The following is a 21,725-nucleotide window of genomic DNA, read 5'->3' as shown; positions in this document are numbered from 1 at the left end:
GTACAGCAACACATTTTGAACGTTTTGATATCTTAATATATTAATATAAATTAGTGGTATCCTTCCGTTTGGCCAAATTACTTTTCGCCAAATTTCACTTCGCAAACAACTTATCGCCTAAGTTTCATTTCCCAAATGAACTTTTAGCAACTGTACTTTTCGCAACTAATTCATTTGGTCAAATTGTCATTTGGCAAAATTTTACTTGGCAAATGTTTATATAGCAAATGTTTTATTTCGTCAAATATTATGTCCCAAATAATTTGTTTGGTCAAATTGACACCTCAAATACTTACCCACCGTTACCCACAAATCAAAGCATAAGGCACATTATCATGGTTTTCACAAGAATTTTATGTAAAACAAAGAGACTGCAGAAAGTAGTATGGTTGCAAAAAGTAGGTTTTGCTGAAAATAGTAGGTTAGGTTAGGTTAGAACAGTGACCCTTAATGCGCGAAGGCGAGCGAAGCGTGCCGCGGCAGCGGCCGCCGAGCGCTAAAATCACCTCTATTGTTAATGAATCATTTGGAAATTTCGATAAAAAGAATGAAATAAGAAAATTATTTTAGAACAAATTTTATATTTACTACCCACTAAACAAAATAATAACCACAAGCTAATTTGTATTCCATTCTATGCACCAATCAAATTATTTTGTAAATAGTTTATCGTGAAATATTTTTGCCAAATGAAACATTTGGCAAAACATACTTTACCAAACAATAATTTGCTAAACAATAATATGCCAAAAACGACATTTGCGAATTAAAAGTTTGCAATAAGTTGTTTTGCCAAATGAGAATTTGCCAAATGAAAATTTGCGAAACGTTGTTTGCGATGTAATAATTTGGGAAACGTTTTTTGGCCAAACATTAGTAATCCATAAATTAGTATAATGAGATTGGAATGTTTAAAATTTAAACGAATTGTTTAAAATTTAATAAATAGGTTTAGATGCGGCGGGGGTGGACCTTGGGCCAACCCTAAGCAGTTTATTTAATTTTATACATACGTAAATGATTTCTTTAATCACTTTTACCAAATTATTCATAATAACCGATTGTTATTAATAATTCTTTTTCTATCATAATTAATCATCATAATCAAATCAGATTAAATAAAATCTGAGTTGCGTTCTATATCCTTTAGAGCGCCATGGTCTTTTTTAAAATACAAAACGTTTAACATTTCCGTGCAATATTTCTTTGATAAAAATACTTATAGAAATGCTTTAGTTATTTTATGCGTATTTTTGCGATTGCCTAAAACCCTAAATCTTTATTTTCAAAACAGAAATATATTTTTTTACTGTTCCAGGCGAAATAGGTTGGTGACCAATAGGTTAAACAAAAGTTGTCTATGGTCATAAGTTTTGTAGGCAAAAAAGTTGGCCCCTTCCTTTCCTTGAGACATTTCGCGCTCATTCACTTCCGCCTCCCTCTCGGTCGCAACTGTTTTGCATCTTGTTTCATCGCGGTAAGTTATGTGTAAATATTATTAAAATTATTATCCATAGGTTTGTCAAATAATAAAATACTATTGTACAAATCAATTTTGATGTTATATCAACTTAATTGTTTCTTTTCATCGTTCCGTTAGTGTAGGCATAATTTTTGTTGAAGGGGACGCCATTGTAAAACAAATGAAATAATGTTGAACAAACAACTTTTTATGGTTTAAAACTTTTTAAAGTGTAATGATCGAAGTTTTAAGTGTATTTTAGGTTCTTCAGTGCCATAATTTGTGGTTCTTTAGTTCATTAAATGTGTATAATTGCAGTTTCACGATGCCCCGCTTCAACTACGATTCCACCACGGCCGTCTGCATCGCCACGGGTAAGTCTTATAAAGTCTTATTTGTTCTTCTTTCCATTATTTTCTGTGTTTAGGTCCTTTGGTTCGTTAAAAATATACTATGTTTGGCTTTGATGAATAGTTATGGACCGCCATTTTTCTTCTTTTATAATTGACATGGCAATGGTGTTGTAGGTAGTTCATAACTGCAAATTTATAGGATTTCTCTATCGTTGTTTCTTTATTTGGAGTCTGTTCGTTAAGATCTAGCTTTTTCAAGTCAATAACTTCACACATTTTCTAAATATGGTTGACAAGGGCGTAGCCCCTTATTCTATTTGCCAAGTTATTTAAATTACCTACACCTACCTACAATCATGGACCTATAAAAAAAGGTTCATGCCTAACAGTAAATAGTTAATAACACGTAAGAAATCTTTATATTTTGAAACATGTCAATTCCACACAAGGTAGGTACTTGTATTAATAATGTCCTAACAGGCAAGTTATCATTTCATTGTTGATGAACATAAATTCACATTATTTATCAATAAAAGTTATTTAGATCTTCTTACTCTGAGATGGTTTTCATATGAATAGTTATGTAAATAATTTTACACGTAGGATTATTTACTGTTGAAATTGGTGTTACATTAGGTATTTAAAATACACAAGTAAGCATAACTTTAGTTCTTATTATAAACAAAGCATTTATTGAATCACATCTAATTTAATTAATGTTTCAGTGTAGTTAAAATAATTGATTTGCTCTGAAATCAAATCAATAATAAGAACTTGATTGAATCCTTCTCAAATATTGGTAGGTAATATCTATGCAGTTTAAATATTATTTGAAAACCTTCAGATTTGCAATAGGATTATTTGCATTTGATACTACTTAAATATATCCTGCGCTTGTTATATTTGTATTTATTTATCAATATTTTCAATTTAGTGTGCTGAATTCTGATTTGACATTCATCTTACTAGGTATAGGTACTTTTTTTTGAACTTGTATATGTCTGGATCTGACAATAATATCTAGCGTTTTATAAATCAAGATTAATAATTATACTAATTATAATTTACCTACTTGAATAGTGGTATTAATAACATTTAATTTTTATCTCTTGTCATAAATTAATTAAATTCAAATAGATGTGCACCAATTGATTGAAGTTATCAATATTCATCATGTTTGAAATTGGTCCTTTAACTACTTAGATTATTAATCTAAGGTACTATAATATTTTTCATTTTTACAGAAACATAAATTCTAAATTTCTTTTGATTCATATTATTACTAATTTAATTTAGGTATGTTTGATAAGCAGAAATTAGGTAGGTAGGCACCTACTTATTGTCTCAATGGGGTTAGGTAAGTTAAGCCTGTTATTTGAATTTGCATTAGTTTTATTTTAGGAAATATTGTATCAATGCAATGCATTTTTAGGAAGGATTAGCCTAATAAAATTACTTGTTGTAATATGAACTTACTGCAAAATGGTACAGTTACAGTAAAATAGGTTAGTACTAATTTGTATAATCATTGATTTCCATCATTACATACCTTAACTGGTAGGCATTTGTTTTTAATACAATATACTGTTTTCTTTAGTAATTTGGATACATTACCTATCTACATAAGTAGGTAATGTTGTTGTTCAATTATAATAAAATTTCAAACTTTTGTTTACATTAAACTTCTTATTACTATTAGCACTAGCTGCTATTAATTGTATGAATTTGGATTTTCGGTTTAGGTAGGTCTCTATAGGTAGGTATATCTACTTTTAAATTTAATTTAATTTCTTTTATTTATTAGTAAAAAACAAACTTAATTTCAATTACCAAAACAATAAAAGTAATTAATCAGGTAGGCATTGTAAAATTTATCACTTGTTCATTGCATAACCATTTATAACTGAACATACCTTAACTGGTAGGCATTTGTTTTTAATACAATTTACTGTTTTCTTTAGTAATTTGGATACATTACCTACCTACTTAAGTAGGTAATGTTGTTGTTCAATATAATAAAATTTCAAACTTTTGTTTACATTAAACTTCTTAGGTAGGTATTACTATTAGCACTAGCTGCTATTAATTGTATGAGTTTGGATTTTCGGTTTAGGTAGGTCTCTATAGGTAGGTATATCTACTTTTAAATTTAATTTAATTTCTTTTATTTATTAGTAAAAAACAAACTTAATTTCAATTACCAAAACAATAAAAGTAATTAATCAGGTAGGCATTGCAAAATTTATCACTTGTTCATTGCATAACCATTTATAACTGAATATGAATTTATATTGACGATTTATTTTCAGAAAATTTGTTGGCACTATAAGTAGTTTGTCATTTTGTTTTCTGTGTGTACCTCAAAATTTGCATGATTGATATTGCTTTAAGGTGATGTTCTAAGGCCTTGTCAAAATGCTTTAGATATTTTAGCAAAGAGTGTTAGAAGATAATGAAAGTATTTTTATAATATTACATAACTGAGTTGAAAATTAGCATTAATTATGTGACCAATCTTTTAATTATCTTCCCTGTGTCATATAAATCTATAACACTTTTCATCATTCAATTTAGATACTGAAGTTGCATTCTTTACACGTTTATATTTTATGACAATAATTTTAAGAGAAGATTGACTTTAATCTTTTTAGAGTTTTCGTTATTTTTGTCTTGATAAGGTATCAGCATATTATCTGAAAATAAAGAAACCACCTGCATTTTGTATTTCGAAGCAAATTACTTTCTTTTAAATTATGTATTCGTAATGCATAATAAGCGCGACTTCATTGTCAATCAGACTATTATTAATTATTAATTTCTGGTAAAGGATTGTCCCATCAAGGCGATGCACGGTATAAAGGTAATAATGCACAGTGTGTAGCCATGTCAGCATGTGCATCCGCTTTGTCAGTTATTAAAAATCGGGCCGTGTTTGATGTTGCGGATATCAGTACTATTCTTCAGTACGGTGATTTACTTTACTTGCAGTGTAAACCTCGGGACCACGTTTTCTTATTACCAGACGAATTGCCAAATGATTATCGAGTAGGGAACTTCGCGGTTAAAATTAATGCAATGGAACCCAACTGGATTGAAAACGGGCTTTTTCCAGCTTCACTGCGCGATGTTGATGTTGCAACATTGCAGTTAGTTCATATTTTGCGCGACCGTGTATTCACTCGCGAACGTAACGATACTCGGGATAGTTACTTGTTCACCGGGAACAATTATACGGTTTCTTTTTGGAAATTTGGCAACAAATTTTATTTATTTAATAGCCATGCGGTTGGCATCAATAATAAATTTAATCATCGGGACGAAACTCAAAATAAGGCGCGTTTGTTTTGTTGCCAAAATTTAGAAGATCTCGCAAAATTACTGTTCGTAGGACATGCGTATACCTCGGCGCAATATTCTATACATAAATTAACTGTAGTAAATTTTGCGCTTAACTTAGATCCCGTCGTCCCACTCGAGCCACGCGACGCGAAATTAACAACGTTGAAACCTGTCGTAGTCCTTGAAAAAGTTGAGTTAGAATCAATAGACATTGCACCGGTGCAATCAACCAAACGAGGTCGACCCAAAAAAAATAAGAGATCTTCTAAATCTAAAGTAGAATCATCCGCACCAAAAAAATCGAAATTAATTAATGAAACATTAAAACCAGTTGTGGTTCTTGAGAGAGTCAATTTAACTGCGTTAAAAATTGCACATGATGCGAAACCTTTGTCCGTCAGTAGTGCACATTCTGATGTCAAATTAAAATTAAAGCCAGTAGTTGTCATTGATCGGGTCGATTTCAATAGCGGTCGGGTTAGTAACGTAACGTCAACCAAAACTCTTAGACACCGAGAGGCTGTAAAACGTTATGCTACCCAGAACCCAACTACCAACAGGGACGCGGTAAAACGGTACTCACAAAAAAATCCCTCGGTTAATAGGGACGCGGTAAAACGTTACTCGCAAAACAATCCATCCGTTAACAGGGACGCGGTAAAACGTTACATTCAAAGTAATCCGTCGGTTAATAGGGAAGCGGTAAAACGGTATTCGCAACAAAACCCGGAAATAAAACACGCGTCGTTAAAACAGTACGATACTGTAAATCGAAACTTAGAACCCGCGTTGCGTAATTCCAATATTTTGATCGGGCAAAAACAAAACGACGACTTAGATTCACTTCAAACTCATTCTTTCAAAAAACTGTCTTTGAATGACAGTCTCAGATGTCCCCAATGTCAGGCGCGAATGTTTGTTGAGGAAAAAGGTAGAGTCAAGTGGTGTTGTGGTTCTGGAGCATATAATGTTCAAAATTTACCGCCGTTAACCGAAGAGTTCTATTGCCACCCAGCTTTCCTTTTAAGACCGCGAGCTTTTAACAATTTGTTCTCATTTAGCGCATTAGGCGTTTCTCATGGTTTTCAACAACCGAATACCGGTGTGTCATTCCTAAAAATTCAGGGCCGAACTTACCATCGTGTTTTCGATTTGGCTTACACCGACACAAATAATCCTATCGGTATGTACATTTACGACGAACGCGAAAGGATAGCTGTAAGCCAAAGTTTAGACATGGCGGTAGTTCGTGCCATTACCAATTTCATGCATAATGTTAGTCCGTATATAGAATGTTTTAAACGATTAAGAGCGTTTACGCGAAGCGCGGCGTTTCAAGGGGCATCATTGGAAATGATTCGCGCGCGGCGTTTTTTAATAGTTTTCAAATGTTTATAGCAAAACAATAACAATGAATTAAATATCGTTTCAAAGTAAATATTTTAAAGAAGATGTTTTTTTATTATATTAAGCTATTTTTATGTTGAATAAAGGAAGAATATTGGTGAAAAAATCACTTTGATTTTTGGGTATTTCACGTTCTTTTAATTTGTGATTTCTTATTGTAAAATGCTTAAATCTAAAAATTTTCTCAGATAACTATTTGCCCAAGGATCTATGCTATAGGATATAAATGTTTGTTAAATCGTTTTCACAGTATTTTTATAAAAATTTCAGCTTGTAAACTGACGCTAAAGTGGAAATTTACAAAACCTGTGTGGACTTATCTTGATAGAATTCTTAAATACTAAACTAATCGCAATATTTTCTCAATTAACTATTTAGACGACGAAATTGCCTAACTATTTATGCCTATAACATATTTGTAGTATTACTGGTTAATGATTGTAACGAGTTGAAAAAGTACTGTTTTTGCGCCAAACGGCGTAAACGCTCTTAAGTCAGGAGCCTTCCGAGGAGGCACATTTGATATTTGAACCCACGTCGCGTCGCTCCCATGGTAATATTTTAGGAGACATGCCAATCGGTTCGGAAATAGCCGCGATTCTGAGCACAGAACGCGAACGCTATATTCCTAAAGCTATAGTCATATGGCGCATAGGTGCTCGAAAACCGCACACTGTAGACATTTTACATCCGCTATATGAAACTTTCCAATATCCTTTGCTATATCCACACGGTAATCCCGGTTGGTTACCGAATAGACTCGATAACAACAGCATAAAACTAACACAAAATAAATATGTCCGTTGTTTGTTGCTATCTGAGCCGCGGTTTTCAGAGTTGAACAGACTTTCTGAGGAATGGATAGTAGATATGTTTTGTAGAATTTCAGAGGAACGACTTAAGTACATTTTTCATATGCAGAATCATTCCTCAGATTCTGCTCTTAGATCTGCTCCCCTTCAGGAAGTAGAAAACTCAGTAGAGATTAGTAATCAGATAGCAGCAGATGAAACCATACGGGGAGAGGGTGGTGTTGTACCGGGACGTGTCTATCTGCCCAATACATTTACTGGAGGTCCACGTTATATGAAAACTAAATATATGGATGCGATTGCACTGGTCAATAGACTGGGCACTCCATCATACTTTTTAACGATGACATGCAATCCAAAGTGGCCCGAGATCCAACAATCTATTCCACAAGGTCAAAGGCTTAATCCTTTAATTTGTGCAAGAGTTTTTAACTTGAAACTCGCACAACTTTTGAAAGATCTTAGAACTGGTGCTTGGTTTGGTAGATGTATGTATATTATGCATGTCATAGAGTTTCAAAAACGAGGACTGCCCCATGCCCACATTTGTTTTAGAATCGAAGGGGGCGGTCCCATACAAAATTTTGAGATCGATCAATTTGTAAGGGCAGATATCCCTCCTCCTTCTGAGGCAGGTGGTAGATTACGCAAGGCTGTGCTTGATCACATGATACACGGCCCATGTGGACCTCCACATAGAACAGATTTGCCATGTTGGGATACTGAAAAAATGAAATGCACAAGGTATTTCCCTAAATCTGAAACGGCTGTAACCTACTGCGATGACAGAGGTTTTGTTCATTTACGCCGTGATAGTAAAAACCAAGCCACCATTAAATTTAGAAATAGAGACGTAACGGTTAGTGATTTGTGGGTAGTTCCGTACAATGCCGCTCTTCTCCTCAAGTATGACTGTCACATTAATTTATTAGCTTATTCCGCACGCGCGATCGTCAAATATCTATTCAAATACATGACCAAAGGTCCTGACGAATCGCGCGTTACAGTCGTTCCCGATTCTGATAAAAATAATGAAATCGAGCAGTATGTCACTAAACGTTACCTTGGTTCTTGCGAAGCGACGTGGCGTATTTTAGAGTTTGACATAACAGCTCGCGAACCGAACGTAAAGCAGCTCGCCGTACACCTTGAGGGCCAACAATCCATCTTTTTCAAACCGGGAACCGAAGCAGATGCCGCGCGCCGCGCTCATTCGGACCTAATAACTTATTTTAAAAGGCCTCTCGGTGAACAATTTGATAACTTGACATATTTAGATTTTTACGAGCGGTATATTGTTCATTCGCGACGTCCCACCACTAGAAACGTTGAAATCTTTGAATTAAGCAATAATAAATTTTTGACAAGACGGCAAAGGGGCGAATTAGTATCGCGTTTATTCTGGGTCGCGCCAAACAGAGGTGAATTATTTTACTTGCGTCTTCTTTTAGCGTCTCAGCCGTGTCGTAGTTACGACGACTTATATAAACTTGGTGGTCCATTGTGCAAAACTTTCCAGGAAGCTGCGAAAGCTCTCGGGATCGCGGACGATGAAGCGGAGTATGAGATTGCTATGCAGGAAGCATCTACATTTTTGACTGGACCACGGCTGCGTAGCTTTTTCGTACTCTTAGCTGTGAATGGGGTTAGGGTAGTTTCATTGTGGGATAAGTACAGACATTTAATTAGTCAGGATTTTTTGCAGCGTTTATCCGATGACGCAGAAAAAGCGTACAAACTTTGTCTCATCCAAATCGACCGATTATTCCGTAGACATGGGACGTCCCTTGTCGAGCAAGGGTTACCGGGCGTTATAGACGATTCAACCGAAGTAGGCCGCGAGCGCGTCGAATATAATCGCGACGAATTAAATACCTTCGTAAGTAGCTGGCTACCAAAATTATCCCCCGATCAAAACCTCGTGTTTAATTATATTCACACTCTCCTGAGTGACAGCGAGTTCCGAAACTCTAACAATACTGCCATTTTTATTGACGGGCCTGCCGGAACAGGTAAAACTTTGCTTTTAAATGTAATTACTGCACACGCACGCGGAAATTCAGGAATTGTCTTGTGTACGGCGAGTTCGGGTATCGCGGCACAAAATTACGTAGGCGGCATTACGGCCCATAGCATGTTTAAATTCCCCCTCAACCCCGTAGATGATCTTGGTTACTGGAGCATTACCAATGGTTCGCAGCGCGCTGAGCTTGTCCGACAAGCTGACGTAATTATTTACGACGAAGCCCCTATGGCTCACAAATATTTAATTCACCTTCTTGATAGGTCTCTCCGCGATTTGATGAATTGTAACAAGATTTTTGGTGGGAAAATCGTAATTTTCGCAGGAGATTTCCGTCAGATACCTCCTGTCGTTGTTAGAGCTAAAAGTAATTCTGATATTATTAACTGTTCAGTTAAGTCCTCACCAATTTGGGAGCAAATTAAAATTTTCAATTTGAGCACTTCCCAACGTAACAGAGACGACCCAGAGTATTCTGACTTTTTATTAAAACTGGGTTCGAATCAATTGCCGGTTCAAACATTAAAAGTAAATCGTTCAGTTTTAAATTTAGTAGATTTAACTTCCCACCTTTCATATGTTACAGATTTGAACGATTTAATAGATTTTGTTTTTTCACATGTAGTCATTGTTGAACCGGACACGTGTGCTGGTCGAGCAATACTCACCACACACAATCAAAACGTTCGGGAAATTAATTCCATAGTATTAGATAGAGTAGAGTCGGAACTTTTACACTTTTATTCCATTGATAAAGTAGTTTCCGAAAACACAGATGAAATATTTTTAGGCGCGGACGCGTTAAATAAACTGCAACCAAAGGGTGTTCCAGAACATGATCTAAAACTAAAAGTAGGATGCGTGTGCATGATAATCCGAAATCTTAGTTTTTCAGACCGACTGGTCAATGGCACAAAAGTTATCGTCGTAAAAACTACGCCGCGCATAATAATTGTTCGCAAGCCAGGCGAAACAAACGAATTTTTGATTCCGCGTATCTTGTTTAAAGCTCCGATCGAACCGGACAGCCCCATCGAAATGACGCGTCGGCAATTCCCCTTAGCTTTATGTTATGCCATGACTGTTCATAAGAGTCAGGGGCAGACTATAAATCGGGTAGGCGTAGACTTGCGGTCGGACGTGTTCAGTCATGGTCAATTATATGTAGCGTTAGGTCGGGTCCAAGAAAAATCGGATATTAAAATTTTAGTTTCGCGCGATAAATTAATCGACAATAAACTTTTGCTAAATAATGTAGTATACCCGCAACTTCTTTAGATTCCTTTTTTTATTATTTTTTTTTATTTGTACGCAGTTTCTCGGAAAGTGTAAATATAATTCACCTTATCAATCAATTGACAAATCTTTTGTGTAAATATATTTTAAAATCAATTAAAATCACGCTGACACGCCTATACACGTGCATTATTTATTTATTTTTGCTTTTTTTATACTCATTTCGCATGAATTCAAAATTTGGTGGTTTTTGTTTGGGCATGTTGGTTTTGTGTATATGAGTTATGCGTGTGTGGTGGTGTGAGTGGAGATAGTGAAGTATCGGGGGAATGGGCTATGTTAAATATCATCTACACTGTAGGGGTGGATCGGTATAACGTCGTCACTTGGAGTATAAATCCATTTACATTGGTGTTTGATTTTAGAATAGGAGCTTTCTCGGTCAACCAAATTGAAGAAGAGATGTTATGATATCACTGAAGGGCGAACTGAAGGATAGACGTGGACGACTGTTGGGGGGACACGCCAGCCTGTGGGCTGATGTTGCTGATGCTGTGGGAAACACCGGCGGACGTCTTGGGGAAGGTAACGACATCGAAGCGAAGAGTGTGGAGTTCGACAGCCGCATAGCTGCGGGCGTGAAGTTGAGGGGGAAGAGACCGGAGAGAAGATGCAGGGGTGACGAATCAAGGTAAGGTTAATAACCGCTTGATAATGTCCTACTTGTGCCAATTGAATGCCTCAGCGTCGACGGAATGTCAGGAAGTCTAGGTACAAGTACGAGTATGCCAATATAACAAACATATGCATAGTTCCGGAGGCAACGAGCAATGGGTGTGTTGATTTTTTGTTAGTTATATGCCGTTTTAAGCGTAACTGAACGGAATTGTTCTTACCAGCATATAATGGATATCGTATAATTGTCATTTTGTAAAAGTAAGCTTCAACCAAACCAACGCGTGCAAATCACCATCGCCGACGCGATCATAGGCGAATGACAGGTCGCACGACCAGTCATTGGCCTATGATCGCGCCGGCGATGGCAATCTGCACGCGTTGGTTTGGTTGAAGCTGAAATAATGTACAGGGGTAGCCTTTTTTTTCGCATTACTTGAATAAGCAATGCACGCTGCGTCGTAGGTTACACTGAAGAACATAGGTACTTTTATAGATATATAAAGTGCTTTAAACGGTTATGTGGAGAGTAGGTTTTCGAGGGAGCACATATAATATTTGAACCCATGCAATGACCGTGACGTAATGAATATGTCCGTTTGTTTCTTGCTATCTAAACCGCGGTTTTCCGATTTTTTTTATATTGTATGTAAAAAAATACAGTTGGCTTTAGGGATGGCCAAGGGGCCACTCCCGCCGCAACTTGACCTATTTTTAATACTATGTTGCATAAATTAATATCATAAATTAGTAATAAAACATTATGACAATAAAGTGATCCCCTCCATTGTCAAGATTATCTTCACTCTGAATTGTTATTTTTATTAAATTAAAAAGAAAGATCTTGAATTTGTCATTCTCACTAAAATGTCTCTAAAATATGATCGAGTGAAGCGATGGCTGGCTCATCCGTCATGTCTGTGAACAGGCGCTGCCTTCGGGGACTGGTCAAACCAAGTTGTCCAGATTTTAACGCTTTTAATTTTGAATGGGTTGATGTTATAGCATTACTTTGCCACAGTTCCCATGGATAGTCAAAAATATTTTTGGTTACTTTAGTGTCAAAACGGTCACATTATTGGTAATAACACATTACACGATTGGAAGGGATCCTCTTCAATCTTATTGTGTTTAAGTTTTTTCAGTCTGAATTATTACTATCATTAGAATATGAAAAAAGATATCTTGGATTTGTCATTCTCACTAAAATGTCTCTGGGGTGGTGGCGTGGTGAGGCGGGTCGTTACATTCTCTAAAATATGATCGAGTGAAGCGATGGCTGGCTCATCCGTCATGTCTGTGAACAGGCGCTGCCTTCGGGGACTGGTCAAACCAAGTTGTCCAGATTTTTACGCTTTTAATTTTGGATGGGGTGATGTTATAGCATTACTTTGCCACAGTTCCCATACATAGTCAAAAATATTTTTGGTTATTTTAGTGTCAAAACAGTCACATTATTGGTAATAACACATTACACGATTGAAAGGGATCCTCTTCAATCTTATTGTGTTTAAGTTTTTTCAGTCTGAATTATTACTATCATTAGAATATGAAAAAAGATATCTTGGATTTGTCATTCTCACTAAAATGTCTCTGGGGTGGTGGCGTGGTGAGGCGGGTCGTTACATTCTCTAAAATATGATCGAGTGAAGCGATGGCTGGCTCATCCGTCATGTCTGTGAACAGGCGCTGCCTTCGGGGACTGGTCAAACCAAGTTGTCCAGATTTTTACGCTTTTAATTTTGAATGGGGTGATGTTATAGCATTACTTTGCCACAGTTCCCATAGTCAAAAATATTTTTGGTTACTTTAGTGTCAAAACAGTCACATTATTGGTAATAACACATTACACGATTGAAAGGGATCCTCTTCAATCTTATTGTGTTTAAGTTTTTTCAGTCTGAATTATTACTATCATTGGAATATGATAAAAGATATCTTGGATTTGTCATTCTCACTAAAATGTCTCTGGGGTGGTGGGTTACTAATATTAGTAATTTACCAGTATAATTTAAGTTAATGCAGTGTAATAAATAGGTTAAGGTGCGGTGAGGCTGGCGCTCGGGCCCCTATGCCGCCTTTTTTTTTCAACGGACTTCAAAAAAAGGAGGAGGTTCTCAATTCGACCCGTATGTTTTTTTTTTTCTATGTTTGTTACGCGATAACTTTGCCAATTATGAACCGATTTGAACAAATATTTTTTCGGCGTATAGGTAATACCTCAAGGGTGGTCCCATTTAAATTTAATAATAAAAAAAATAACCCCCAAGGGTGGAAAATTGGGGATGAAATTTTTTATACGCAATATCTCCGCCGATTATAAACCAATTTGAACGAATTTTTTTTTGTTGAATAGGTATTATCAAAAGGGTGGTTTCATGCAAATTTAAAGAAAATATTTCACCTCCAAGGGTGGAAAATTGGGGATGAACTTTTTTATACGCAATATCTCCGCCGATATGAACCAATTTGAACGATTATTTTTTTGTTGAATAGGTATTATTTGTATTCACGCATTTGAAATTTTGAGGTCGGTTTTTTTTTAAAGTTATATTGATATTATTACATTTAGAAATAAACATTTCATAAACTTATTTGTTACGATTTAAGAGTAATCGCATCGGTATCCTTCCGTTTGGCCAAATTACTTTTCGCCAAATTTCGCTTCGCAAACAACTTATCGCCAATGTTTCATTTCCCAAATAAACTTAGCAACTGTTACTTTTCGCACCACCTTTGCTGAAGGTTCTTTTACAGACATCTGGAAGGTAGGTAGACTATTGGTCCTCCCGAAGGGAAACGGTAAGCCTCTCTCTGACCCGAAGGCCTATAGGCCTATTACTCTTTTGCCAATCCTGGGTAAGATCCTGGAGCGCGTCATCATCTCCTGCGCTCCCTGCTTGCACCGACATATATCTGACGCTCAGCACGGTTTCACCCGTGGCCGGTCTACGGTCACGGCGCTCAAGTTCATTAACTCGATCACCGAGAACAGTACTGCGTCATACGTGCAGCTGATCTTCCTGGACATCTCCGGTGCTTTTGACAACGCGTGGTGGCCGATGATTTTGTTGAAGGCCAAACAGACCGGAGCTCCACCTAATATCTTCAGGTCATTGGTTAGTTACTTTACAGACCGGCGTGTGGGCCTCTATGTAGGGGCTCACACGTCGTGGAAGCGCAGTACCATGGGATGTCCTTAGGGATCAATGTTGGGCCCGACACTTTGGAACCTCCTGCTCAACGACCTCCTGCTGCTGCCGTGTCCTGAGTGGGTACACGTAATAGCGTACGCAGACGATGTGACGATCGCAATCGCTTGGTGTGACCCTCGACGAGGCTAGGTCCTATGTGCCGCATGCGAAATTGATTGATTTACAAGCTGCCAATGGTTTTGGCAAGACGTCATGGGGCGTGAGATACCCCGCCCTAAGTGTGCTGTACGCAGGCATTTATGTGGCCACGATGACATACGCTGCGGCCGTATGGTACCGATGCTCGTCGATTTTTGTAATGAGAAAGGTGGTTGGAGGGAATCGATTTTTGTAATGAGAAAGGTGGTTGGAGGGAATACTCAGCGACCGGCGCTCATTTTACTCACGAAGGCTTACAGGTCGTGCAGCACGGCAGCGTTACCTGTAAGTCTCTCGTGCAGGACGACTTGCGGAGGAGGGAATCCAACTGGCCCCCAGGGAGCGCCGGGAATTGAAGCGCACCATTAGAGAGGATGCCGTGGCCTTTTGGCAGGAGCGGTGGGATGCGATAATTCATTTGGTCAAATTATCATTTGGCAAAATTTTACTTGGTCAAGTTTTTTTATGGCAAATTTTTGTATAGCAAATGTTTTTTGCCAAATATCCAAATAATTTGATTGATCAAATTAACACTTCATATACTTACCCACAAATCAAAGCATAAGGCACATGATCATGGTTTTCTTAAACAATAATTTTTTAATAATAAAATTGTATGTTTGCAAAAAGTAGGTATTGCAGAAAATAGTGGGTTAGGTTCAAAGTCAAAGTCAAAATTTCTTTATTTGTTTAGACTAATAAATAGTTCTTACAAATCGTCATAAAATATGCTCTTAAGGAGCCTCTACATGTCTCATAATCTTTTTACCCTACCAGCGCTTCGAGACCAACATTTGGCAAGTGCTGAGAAGAAGCGCCGCAACAAACTCAGTCACCACTGTCTGCCGGTTAATATAAATAAATAGAAATAGTAGTAGTAGGTACATTCGATTCAGGAGCAGTTCACTGAATTTACCATGCATTCTTGTATGGTGTTTCATAAGAATGGGTAGGTATACAAGATTGCGTGGTTAGGTTAGAACAGTGACCATTAACGCGCGAAGGCGAGCGAAGCGTGCCGCGGTAGCGGCCGCCGAGCGCCAGAATCAACTATTGTTAATGAATATTTCGATAAAAAGAATGAAATAAATTGTTTGCGATGTGATAATTTGGGAAACGTTTTTGGCCAAACATTAGTAATCCAATCACGTCATATTATTAGTTACTGCACGCTATGGCTGTAGAAGATTTAAACAAGATTTTTGGCGAGAAAATCAATTTTCGCAGGACATATCCGGTTAAATATCCGTGTTGTAGTTAAAGCTAGAACTAACTTTGACATTAAACTGTTAATAATTAAAATCCTAAACACTTCTTAACGTATTTTGTTGCATGGAGTATTCAGTTTTTTTTATGAATACTGGGTTTTAATCAATATTTAACGAATACATAATAGTCCAAAACCAAATGATATAAAGATTTTTTAACAATTTTACAAGAAATTGTTTTTTTTTATAACTCTAAAAACATTTAAAACATAACGTTACTTTTCTTGTTATACATTTAGGACATACTTTTTTAATTCGAATCGACACTATACGAATAGTTAAAAGGAATTCATATTTTTAATTACATTTAAGTCATAAATGTTGCTACACAACAAATAATATTTTTTATTAATTAGTACCTGTCTTTGTTAATAATATTAAAATTTGCAATAACTTAATATAGAACCAAAAACTTTTTTCTCTTAATTAACTATAAATTAATAATAAATATTGACTACCACCTACGTTTGTTAGCTTATTCACATATTACAGAATATGTAGTACTTTTTAATAATTTCATTTATTTAAACAATAAGAATTTTGTTTTTGGTGCACTGTTTTTAATGTCCTACGTAGGTACATATTTTATGTTCGTCCATTTTAACCTAACAATGAAATTGTGATAAAAATGGGTCCCATTTTGAGAACTGCTGTCTGTTCCCTCGCTAAATATTATCCTAATTACCTCTTGTCTTTGAAGTTAAAATTAATCATTTATCAGTTTCAACTACTCTGTTCAATATTTTCCTCCTTCTTCTCTCGTTGATGAGATAGATGTGCGACGGATCTCGAGCACTGTAGGTCGTAGGTGTTAAAACATCCTATCGCTTGTCTTGCTGAAGACAAGTGAGCATTGGATATCGACTACACCGTTTGTTTTTATTTGGACTTTCACTTCTTTTGTAATGTTTACTATATTTTCAGTTTAGAATTTTCTTATGGTATTGTTATTTTATTACCATTATTCTTTCACATTCTTAATATTAAAGTTACTCCTTTTATTTACAAGTTTGTTGTTGCTATCATGCATGAGGTAATTTTATTGTTGAGAGGGTTTTCATAATGGACGTGACATTTTCTTTCTTTGCCAGGAATTGCTACTTGATCAATTTCATAAAATTAACAATAACTAAAAGTTTTTTTACTAAACATTTTATGAAAATTACCTAATGGTTGTTAAAATTTGAGTATTCTTGAAATAAATAACTAATTAAATAAGTAACGTTATGTTTTAAGTGTAACTTGCTATTTTTTAGAATGTTTATTCTTGTTAATTAATATTTAAGTACTATTTAAAATTACAAATAAATAAATTTTAACTTTGTTTTTGTAACCGTTTATAGCACTTTATATACCTTTAAAAGTACCTGTTTTTTAGTGAGACCTATGATGTATTTGCAATGTTTATTTAAGAAATGCGAAAAAAGGCGACAGTTACATTATTAATTTTACAAAATGACAATTATACGACGATCCTTATTATGCTGGTGAGAACAATTTCGTTCAGTTTCGCTTATGACGGCATTAACCAACTTCATTTGAACACATCCATTGCTCATTGCTTTCTGAACCACGTGTTGTTTGTTATATTGACATACTCGTACTTGTACTTGGACACCCTGATATTCCGTCGACGCTGAGGTGTTTGATTGACACCCGGGACATTATCGACCGGTTATTTTCTCTGCCCTGATTCGTTAACCCTGCATCTTCCCTCCGCTCGACCTCTTCAACTTTATGCTCGTGCTGTGTTGGCTGTCGCCTTCACACTCTTCGCTTCGATGGCGTCACCCTCTCTGAGGCGTCTGCCTGTGTCACCCACGTGGATCAGTGACGTCCCCTGCAGGCTGGGGGTGTCGTCCTAACAGTCTTCCCCTGTCAATCAGTTCGTTCAGTCAGCGGTATCATTCTCTCTTCCTTCGTTTGGTTGGCTGAGGAGGCTCCTGTTCCGAATCAGGCGCTAATGTCATGGTGATTCCAAAGTGATTACGTTATATTCCGATATACCACTCTTACAGTAATGGGGTGATATTTTTCATATTCCATTTCACTTTGCTTTCCCATCTTCTCTTACATTACTGCACACGTAAACACTCATCATATACAATATCGGCTTACCCGGGCAAATCTATCAAATTTTGGATTCATTTCAGTAGCTGCTTTGCAATTGCTTGCTGCTTTAAAATGCTTGCGCTGCTTGGGCTTAGAATTCATTCATATTCATATTATTTATTTGCTAACTAATTGTAGCTAGAAGATCGAATTCGCCCAGTAGGGCGATCTAACTACATGAAATGGTTTTTATTTAAAATAGAAAGACCCGTGTCTTTCTATGTGTCTAGGTATGTGTCTAGGTATGTCTTGACGCGATATTTATGAATGAGTTTATGTACTCACTGCTTGACGTTTAGTTATAATGGGTGGGACGCGAATGATTAAAATCAGTTTTTAATGTTATACATTTCATGTAGGTAGATGGGGAGTAGAAGGGAGAGTGCATAACAAAACTAATCTTACTAACCATTGGCTTGCCTTTAATTAATTATAAGATCAAATTAATGTTATGGTACTATCCCATGTGCCAACCTCACCTGCTCGCGCCAACAGCCGGCTGTTGGCGGCAGCGGCGTGGCTCACCGCGAGAGTGAGACGCTCCGCTGCGGTGCTCCCTGCTGTCTTACTGACGAGGCTCTGGCTTTAACTAATATTTATGGCTGTCTTTTATTAACATTGTATGTCATGTTATAGAGCTTGCAGATGGACTAACCAGGCTGGCAGTGTGTGGCAGCTAACTTGTTTATAAATGTGGAAACATCTCATTCACACAAAACACAGATGAGCCGTGCAATGCTTTGATGTGTCTCTAATTATACATCGATGTAAACTCTAACAATGCATAGCCAAATATAAATCTAATTTTAATATGTTTTATATTACAGATGACAAACGATTTATTAGTAATATCACTGTTTATATCTTATCTGAATAAGATACTCAATTAGACATCAAGATGACTGTCACTCGTACACTCAAAAGATACTAAGAGTAAGTATTAAAAATATTAATAAAATTATTATTTAATTTATAAAAAGACTAGCTTTTGTCCACGGCTTCACCGGCGTGAAATTTTGTTTGTCACAGATCGTCATAAATTATAGCCTATGTGTTATTCTGGGTTATAAACAATAATACTGTAAAGTTTCGTCAAAATCCGTTCAGTAGTTTTTGCGTGAAAAAATAACAGACATCCAAATTTTCGCATTTCTAATATGTATTAGTATTTTAATCTGTACTACATATTTTATATTAATTATTTCAGGTATAGAAGCCAAAAGAGAAACTTGAGTGATGCAAAAGTTAAAATTGCTACGATGGTGCTCACCACATCTACTCGCAAGTCAAGTTCCTCAAGATGAAGCATTAATAACGCAGCCCTGACAAAATAATGCAAATTTGAAGAATTCATAAACATAAAAAGAACTAACTACTAATTAAGGTAAACGCAACTTCAATCTTCAGATTTATATTTATATAAATTATACAATTATAATTGTCTTATTACATTTCACTATTAATAATATTAATATGCCATCTATTTCAGGTATAGACTAGAAGAAATAATAAAAATTAAAATGTAATATAATACTTAGCTACCTACGTTTCGCTACTTCATACTGAACTGAACCGGAGTCTGACAATGCACCACACGACCTTTTTCTGATTATGTAAGTAAAACAATTTTACAACTCAATCGCAATAATCAATAGTAAGTGTTAATATACCATAAACATTAAGTTTGGACATATCTTTGGAGTACTCAGCCAGTGTTTTTTTTTCTTTTCACCAACTGTCGTTAGGTCATATAACCTCTCTACTGGCAGGTGTTCACGCGCGCCTACTACCTTTGTTTAAAGGCTTTTTTTTTATAAAAAATACTTTTAACAAAATTTTACCAACAGGTAAAACGCCATGAATAGAATAGAATTGATCACATCTCACAAGGAAGGAGGAGTGATATGGCGATATCATATTTTCTTGGCGAAGAAGAAATTACTGTCTCAATGCGTAAAATATTACTCTACGAAGCAAGAAGGCTAAGAATGAAAAAAGAAAAGAAGGCAAAACATAAACGCAAAACGCAAATAGTAGTTCACGACACGACAAGTAAGTGTACCTACCTAACATTATTACGTTAAACGACCAAGAAATATGAAATAAGTAATAGGCTAGATGACAAAATTTCAATTATTTGTCCGTCAGACAGATAATTAGAAAACATTAGACTCATATTTTTTATTTTCTTTTATAATTAAATAATAACAGTGCTACATCGAGTTGAAATGGCGCGATACGTCACGCTTGAGTAGAATTTTTACTCAAAAGTGACGTCACGCGACATTTCAACTCAATTTAATACTGTATATTCGATTATAGAAAAAAAAATACGAGTCTAATATTTTCTATCTGTCTGACGGACTAAATATAATTTTGATTTCATTACCCAGTCATCATCCCTATTGTATATTATTGCAAATCCATTTCCGAGACATGTTCAATATTATTCTTATAAAATGAAATCTATGCATAATTTCATACCCATAACACAAGCATATTAATTGCTTACTTTGGGGCTAGATGGCGCTGTGTGAGATTGTCCAAAGATATTTATTTATTTAAAGATATTTATACTTAATTTGAAATCTTATTTTAAACGCAAATGTCACACAATAAATGCTTGCCACATTTTATTTAGATGCCACTTTAACTAATAATTAGGTATTATGTGATAATACTACTACGCATCCACTCACCTCTATGTTGTCATTTCTTAATTACCTTTTTTGCGAATAAAATATAAGAGAATGAAATCATTAAAACGAAATAATTACAACTGTCTTTTTATTTCCAGGTTCATCAGTATCATGGAATTATCGACATTGGACTTGAAATCTCAGTTGAAGTTCCGGTATTGGATTGACGACAGCAGTCAACTATCGATGAACACTGATTTGAAGATGCTTGACGTTCTACAGAGGAAGCAAGAAAATAACAATTAGAGATATTTACAGATTAAAACATAGTAGTTATGCACTTTTATTCAAATTAATATTGTTTACTGATCAGTAATAATACCATAACCCAATACTTGTAGCGGCTTATGCTGAACCTCATCATGGCTCTTTTGTTTTTTCTTCTTTATTTTTCATTTTCTAATATTAATTTAGTGAACATAAAATGCCAGCTACTCGGATATGTAGGTGACTTAGGACTGATTTTTTAATCGTTGAATATCTGCTGAAGAATAAACATTTTGACATATACTATTCTTCAGTTAAAAGTTATACGAAGATTGAGAAATCAGCCCACAAGTTTTTTTTTAAAACTGAGGTGGAATTGTGTAAAGCAATCGTTATCATTTGACAGTTAACGTACGTAACATAACGTACGATTATTCTGTCAAACGCTTTAACTGATTTTATCGTACCTACGTTATGAACTGTCAAATGATTACGATTGCTTTACACAATTCCATCTCTGATCCAGATTCTTTTTTATATTTTCATTTGTATAGGAAAATGTAACATAATCATTTATCCAATGTCAATTTGCATTCAAATAAATATTGCACTTGAAATGATGATTATTATGATTACATAATATTTTGGAATTAAACATGTCTTAGCTAAGTAAAACTACTCGAATTTCACTATCATTGGAATTTAATATTTTTCGCTTATATTAAAATAGCAGCTTGATCCAGTTATTCTAGATAACTTAGATTTTTAAATCCGACTGT

The 21,725-nt window shown here is 35.6% G+C and overlaps 1 long non-coding RNA gene across 2 annotated transcripts; it reads left to right on the top strand.

The window, feature by feature from the left end:
- The first annotated feature begins 1,408 nt into the window (after window positions 1-1,408).
- Window positions 1,409-21,019, top strand: LOC135086283 (uncharacterized). Of its 2 annotated transcripts, XR_010260371.1 has the most exons (7): window positions 1,409-1,477; window positions 1,781-1,836; window positions 18,868-18,973; window positions 19,248-19,424; window positions 19,530-19,653; window positions 19,888-20,092; window positions 20,838-21,019. It is a non-coding gene; the product is annotated as an uncharacterized LOC135086283 (long non-coding RNA). The 2 variants fall into 2 exon arrangements; XR_010260370.1 differs by lacking the exons at window positions 1,409-1,477; window positions 1,781-1,836 and having other exon boundaries at window positions 18,396-18,973.
- Window positions 21,020-21,725: the final 706 nt, after the last annotated feature.

Source organism: Ostrinia nubilalis, chromosome W (genome assembly GCF_963855985.1).
Source record: "Ostrinia nubilalis chromosome W, ilOstNubi1.1, whole genome shotgun sequence".
In the NCBI taxonomy this organism is placed as follows: domain Eukaryota; kingdom Metazoa; phylum Arthropoda; class Insecta; order Lepidoptera; family Crambidae; genus Ostrinia; species Ostrinia nubilalis.
The sequence above is the reverse complement of the archived record's forward strand: the minus strand, read 5'-3'. Positions and strand labels throughout refer to the sequence as shown.